The sequence below is a fragment of the Elephantulus edwardii genome, unplaced genomic scaffold (assembly GCF_000299155.1).
Source record: "Elephantulus edwardii isolate Elephantulus edwardi_28Jun2011 unplaced genomic scaffold, EleEdw1.0 scaffold00023, whole genome shotgun sequence".
NCBI lineage: Eukaryota > Metazoa > Chordata > Mammalia > Macroscelidea > Macroscelididae > Elephantulus > Elephantulus edwardii.
The window spans coordinates 26,221,169-26,228,801 of NW_006399773.1; positions in this window are offsets into that span (position 1 = coordinate 26,221,169).

A 7,633-nucleotide genomic window follows, 5' to 3' on the forward strand; every position below is an offset into this window, starting at 1 on the left:
GCTGGAGAAGAGTGTTGAGAATACCATGGACTGCTAGGAAAACAAACAGATTTGTCCTGGAAAGGGTTAAACTGGGTGGCTCCTTGGAGGCAAGGGTTCTGAGGCTCCATCTAACATACTTCGGGCATGTTGTGAGGAGAGACAGGTCCTTGGAGAAGGACATCATGCTTGGAAGGGTGGAGGGACGGCGCAGGAGGGGAAGGCCCTCTTTGAGGTGGATTGATTCAGTGACTGGCATAATCGGGATGGGAGTGTCAGAGACGGTGTGATTGGCACAGGACAGAGCAGAGTTTAGGGCTGTTGTACATAGGGTTGCTATGAGTCGCAAGTGACTCGGTAACACATAACAACAACAACAAGAACAAGTTGCATGAGGGAGAGAGATTATCCATCCTTCTCCCACTGAGCAGCTGGTGAATTCGAACCCTGTGCCTTCTGCACTGTACCAGCAAATTTTCAGCTCAGAAGTGCTCAACTGTCTCACACAAGGATTGACATGTCCACTGTAGTTTACTCAAGCCAAGAAACGTACTGTATTGGTCTCCTAATTCTTCTGTAGCTATTTCTGTGCCACCTTTGACATCGTTCCTCCATTGGCATGCTTTCTCTAATACAGTTCTCTTTCCTGAATTCTAAGAGCTTCTCAATGTTGAGATTCCAGGGTGCATATAATCTCTCCCCTGTTGACATACCTTCTTGGTAGTGGTGAAGATTCCTCTTCACACTTCAAGAATGGCTCAATTTAAGTCTGTTGTTAAGTGCCATCAAGTTTAATGTGACACCAGCTACCACACTTGTTAATGTTCTATACCCCTTATTTGCATGATTCCACCACTGCAAATGCTCCATGAACTTTATTTGCATTGCTATTAGCAAGAGATCCTATCTATTTGATGGTCCACAAGCATTTTATTTACATAATTCCCATGCAATCATTTTGGGTAATCCTAAAACTAAAAATGCTTGTTTTTGTGATTAGGTATTATGTCATGACAAGAGTCTGGAATGAAAGCTGCACAGTAGAGTAGACTTGGGGGAGGGGGATTGTATAATAATGAAATAATTTTTATTTATTCATTTATTTACTTTTCAAAGAGCAAAGCGAACCGGGGGGAGGGGTGGGCAAGGAGAAAAGTGTGCAATGATGAATGAGTGCAAATCCACAGTCTCTGTAAACTTTCATTAAAATATTTAAAAAAGGGAAAAAATGCCTGTTGTTGTCATGTGCCCTCAAGTCGCTTGCACCCAGAAGAGCTGTACTAAGCAACTCTATGTCTTATTTTGAGATTCTATTTCTAGCTTTGTTTTCTTAAATTACAACACAGAGGAGTTACCTATACTTCTTTAAAATTCTATGAATTACTTGCCAATCATGCCCTAAAGAAAGATTTGTGGTCAAATGTTTATGGGAAAGTTCCCGCAACACATTTGGGTAGAACTCAATCCCTTACAAGGGAAAGAAATGTTTTCTAAATAAGCAAGAAGAAGATAGAAAAATAGAACGCAAATAAAGAAGGACTCATTGTTAAATAAAACCATCTGAGGAAAGGAAATTTGTATGTGTAGAACAATAAATCTAGTCACAACTCTTTTATCATTGCCACAGATTGCTTTTGACTCCTAAATGACCTCCAGCAATTTTTCAGAGAGTGCAAATCACATGGGAATATATTGCCCGTCTTTCTCCCGTGGAACATGTGGTAGATTTAAACTACGTGCCTTTGGGTTAACAGTGCTACTTCTCATTCACTAAGCCACCAGAGCTCCTATTGCCACAACTAGCACTGTGATTTTCAATATGGTAATTATTTTCTGAGTTTATTTTTCTGATTTTGCTGTTGTTGTTTTTGTTGTTGTTATGTGCCATTGAGTCATAGACAATTCATAGAGACCCTATAAATGAAAAACTTGAACACTTGTATAACTTTCATCATTTCTCTGAGTCCACATGGTTTTAATGTACAGTCAGAATCAACTCACAGCCAACCGTCCAGTGAGCGTTGGATTGGTAGTGCAGCTCCTTACCACTAGGCCACTGAAGGTCTCTTGGTAGATAGCATAAAAAATTAAAAATAACTTCTTACACTAGGAAAGTCATAGAAACTGCTTTTAGGGGTGTTATAATTTAAATGACAGCCAAATGTGGTTATGGCCTCTTGAATTAGATCATTAAAGAGTAAGTTATCTCTAGTTTAACTACAGAGAGTGTTAGCATCCTTAAGGAATAAGATAATTATACTTGTAAGTGACTTGAGTTCCTTAGACTCTTTGAACATTAGTAATGAGCATTGCAATAACTATTATTTCATAAACTACTTCATTAGCCCTAATTTGACATATAAGAGAGGTATGGGAAAGATGAAAGGGGTAGTGGCGAAGAGGTTATGTCAAAATTTAACCTTTATACCCTTCATTATTCCGTTCTCCCAAGCACTGATCACTCTTCAGTGCTGACATTTCCTATGCAATTTAAACACTACCTATTCTTAAGATTTATTTATTAAAGGCCTTGCATGAAACTACATAAATTTTGTCTTTTTAGAAGTCAGTCAGATTGTGGAGGGCAGTTAAAGGGATAAATGTCATACGGCAAATTTTAGAAGGCCTCGTCCCTGAGAATAAATAATTTTAAATTTATGATTATATCATGCTTCCCACTCAAGGTTAGCTTTTCTCTTCATCTCACCTCTGTAAATTCAGTCATAATTTGCATATATTTGCTAAGATAAAGTACTTTCCATGATTATGGTTTTGAATGATCTTATTCCTGATTTACCTCCACAAAAGAATTTGCTTTCTTATTTTCTTGACTGGTGGAAATAGAGAAAATTGTAAGTTCTTCTTTGAGTTAAAACTCTAATTAGTTGTAAGAAGTTAAAAACAGTCTTATAGGAGATTGTATTGCTGCGGTCATCATTCTCATATACTTGATCTATTTTACTATCAAATCCAACTATTCAACATAGGATCTGTAGAAGGAGATGGGTAAAAAAAAAACCCCAAAATTAAGTAAAACAAAGGTTGCTTATATAGAAAGTAAAGACAAGGAAAGTAAAGGATTTCTTACCCTTCATAAGACTTTTTAAAGGATGCTTCTAGACAATGGAAAGGTAGATAATGGGCCTAGGTATTATTTAAAAATAAGTTATAATCTGTAAACAAAAGAATTATTTTTGTTACTTTAGAAGTTTCAATTTTATTTTTTATTCATTCACTAAGTAAAGTTTATTATTTAATACCTATAAACAACTAAACATTATGTAACCAGACATTATGAAACAATTATTATTAATTCAGTTTTTGTAAAGATCATATCAGAATGTGAAGAAAATCCTCACAATAAACATCATCATGACAAACCAATAAACATCATTATGACAAATGGAGAAAAAAAATGAAATTACCAAAATTTCTTGATTCAACCATCAAAATTTCATAGTAGTAATCCCTAGTAAATCATTTATTTCACTGTACAAACATGCTAAAAGCTTTTAAAATAAAAAACAAAATTACAAAGCCACCTCTGATCCAAGTAATGGTCTTTCATTTGCCTCATATCCATGAGTATTCTCATATGTTGGATGAATGAGGAAAATGAAATAATTAGTATGTTCATGGAGAATATTGAATATACAAGAATGAACAAAATAATCTTAGAACAAATATCACCAGAATATGTCTTACGTTAAGGATGAGATGTCACTTGTTTACACCAGACATGCTATTAGAAACTACTGGAAACTTTTCCAGTGGTTTAATACTTGGTAAAGAACTTGATAGTTGGTAAAGTACAAGAGCAAACATCAATGAGATGACTTGAAAAAATAGCTACAGCCATGTGCTATATATACTAATAATCATGAAGGTAGTTTTCAGAGGCAGTTAATCGCATGGGAGGAGATTGTTCATTGGAGAGGATATGGTTTTACAATCTTGTTTTCCATATTTTATCAGAATTATAGATTTGAACAAACCTACTATTCTTCTTATACCAAAGCTCATATATTTAAAACATGAATATGCACAGAAGAAGTTCAAGAAAGACCATATGATCAAGAGGCAATGGTGATGAAGGAATAAGTTCAGGTCATTCTGCAGGACTTTGCAAAACATAAAGTCCCGGGAATTGATGGAATACCTTTTGATATTTTCAACAAACAGATGCTGCCCTGAATATGCTCACCAGGTCATGCCAAGAAATCTGGGGGACAACTACCTGGCCAAAGGACTGAAGGAGATCAGTATTTATTCCCATTTCAAAAAAAAAGGTGACATAGTAGAGTGTGGAAATTGTTGAATAATATCACACACTAGGAAAATCCTGCTGAAGATTATCCAAAACGACTGAAACAGTACATTAGCAGAGAACTACCAGAAATAAGAGCTGGGTCTAGAAGAGATCATGGCACAAGAGACATTATTGCCAGTATCAGATGGATCTTGGCAGAAAGTGATGAGTACCAGAGGACTATCTATCTATGTTTCATTAACTATGCAAAAACAAGCTTATACTTGGACTAGGAAACAGTCCTCAGAACAGAACAAGGCAGCACTACATAATTCAAAATCATGAAAGGAGTGCTCCAGGCTTGTGTCCTGCCCCCAATCCTTATCAATTTATATGCAGATCAGAGCATTTGGGAGTCTGGACTTTTTGAGGAGGACTGTGCATCAGAATTGGAAGAAAACTCATCAACAACCTCCAGTATGCGGATGACACAACTTTGCTTGCTGAAAGTGAAGAGAATCTGAAACACTTGCTGCAGAAGGTCAGGGATAGTAGTCTGCACTATGGATTGAAGCTCAACATCAAGAAGACAAAGATTCTCATCACTGGGCCAATTGTCAGCACCATAATATATATGGAGAAGAGATTGAGCTTGTTAACAATTACAATCTTCTCATCTCCACAGTCAATACTCTTGGCACCAACAGGAAATCAAAAGACAAATTTCCCTGGAGAAGTCTGCTGTCAGGACCTCACCAAGAAGCAATGATGTCAGTCTAGAGACTAATGTGTGCCTCATCCATGCCAGAGTCTTTGCAATTACTTATCTGCATCAAGGAGACTGGCTCAGGACAGGGCAGGCTTCAGAACTATTGTGCATAAGGTTGCTATGAGTTGTAGGAGACTTGAGAGCACATACCAACAACAACAATGTATAAAAGTAGATAGATTTTTTAAAAGTTCCCAATAAATGGATAATTCTTTCTTATTTTCAAGGTAGTACAACCAACTTCACCACATTCTACCTGTATTCTAATTCTGATGCTTCTTCGCCACCATTCCTTTCTATATCTTTCACTGTCTCTGGTGTTATAACTTCCCATCACTAGGTCTAGGAGATTCTCAGCGCAAAGATTCTAGATTAAAAAGATGAAGGATACTCCTATTTCTTCTTTCTTTGTGGTAGAGATTCTCCCTGATGTTTCCTTATTTGTTTAATCTCTTTTATAGGTTAAAAAGAGACTGACTTAAGATACACTCTAATATTATATATTGTGTCCTACCTCATCAATATAGCTGCTAGACTATATTTACAAATGACTTTTGTACTCACATATTTAAAATCAAAGAACTAGGCATATGACTAAAGCCCACCACTAGGTTTGGAAATTCTGTATGTAAATTCAAATCGATCAATATATTATACTGGTCATTACAGAGCCAGGTTCTTATCTTCAGATTTTAATTGTGAGGTCTCAGCCACCAAGAACTTTTGTAGTTACAATATTTCCTTAAGTCTATGGAAAATCTTTTTCTTCAATCCATTTCCCCAGCCCTTTTTAAAAAAATTAGAAATCCTGATTTTCACATGGTGCATTGAGTCCCTGTAGATTTACATTCCCTGCCCACAGATATAATAACTATTTTCAAAACAGAAGAGACATCAAGCTAATGAAGTTTTCTATATCTTGTGAACTGCATGTGAGAAATGCAGTATTGTTACTCTCCAAGATTTATGTGCACTTTAAGTATATAGTAGCAAGTGAAATATCTTCCCAGATAAATCATATCTCTCAGATTAGTCATTTTCATGGATTTACCTGAATACTTGCTCAACCTAAATTTATACATACACCTCATATCTAATCTAAAATGGCAATATTTTATACAGAAACTTCTCTGATCATACTATTTTTTCTTGTTTACACTCACTTAAAAACTTATTATTTTATTTTTACTATTTGCTTCATGTAAGGTATTGACTTTAATGTTTGATACTATCTATGAAATAATTAGTTCATGTAGATTTACTGGTGTCTTTCTCTTATGGGCCAGCATGGAGTCTGCTACCACTCATATCCCTCACACATTTTGTTCTCATTATCATCTGGAGAACAAAGCAAGGGTAATTTATAGGATGACCTTCACTCTTTAGCTGGATCTGTTATATGTGTATATACAGACCACACGGACACTTGGTCAAGGCCATGCTCTTATTTATTAACACCCTTTTCTGAACATCTTGGTGATGGTTTTGCACTAAGACTGAATTAATTAGTTTTTTACCCTAACTTTAACATACAAAAATGATACTAGAAATTTGCTACTGGTTTCTAATACCCTTAAAATTGTTCTCTATTAAAATGGGAAGGTGGAACAGAGAGCAATAAAGCTAATTGTCATGCAGCTAAATTTAGATAATGCTGCTCATGTAAATGTAATCATTCTTCATGCTTCGTTGTTTTACTTACATTTGAAAAATAAAATTCCATTTCTTATCTGTCAGCTCTTAAGTAGCCTTACCCACAGGTGATATTTTAATTGTAATCATTAATTGTTTAAAAAAATCAATGAGATTCAAAATTGTCTTCCAACTTTCCTCATAAACTAGTATAAAAAATAAGAATAAAAAAGATATTTAAAACATCTTCACCTGTGCACTCTTCTCACTCTACACATATATGAAATATGAAAGAGCAATTTTGGTCTCCTTTGAAATAATGTGAGTGTAAATTGTAGTTCCTTCCACACACTCCTTATACTCTTTTTATTTAAGATCAGAAAATATGAGTTTAGGAAAAGAAAATTGAAGGTTTATAATCCTACTTATTTGTCTTAGTTATCTGGTGCTTGCTACTGTAACAGATACCAAAGTAGAGGGCTTTAATAAACATAAATTAATTCTAAAACCATTTAGGAAGTTAGAAAACCAAATTTTGGGTAGCCCATTTAGGAATATATATTCTCTATTAAATGAGTTAAAAAGTCATTGTTTCTTTCAACATTTGTTGAATCAACACTACTTGAAAATTTCCATATGTCTTAGCCTCCTTTGTCAAAGCACTTCCTATTGCAGAGATCTGCATCCAAAGGACACACTGTACTTATAGGGAGTCTTTCCTGGTGATATTGAATGTGGAGTTTATTTTTCCAATATGACTTTTCTAGTCATCTAAATCTGATCTGATTATGTGGCTGGGAAGGACTATGTAAATAGGGCATGTTAGCCTATCCACAAGAATATCTCACAGTTCCACAAAGGGATTGGCCAGTCTCAACACTCTATAAAGGGAATGGCTAGTCACAGTCACACTGATAAATTGTATAGTTCTAGCCTCAGTATTAGATCTTCCCTGCTCTTTAGAAAAAAGAACAGTAGGTTGCAGAGTGGATTATATTTGGGGT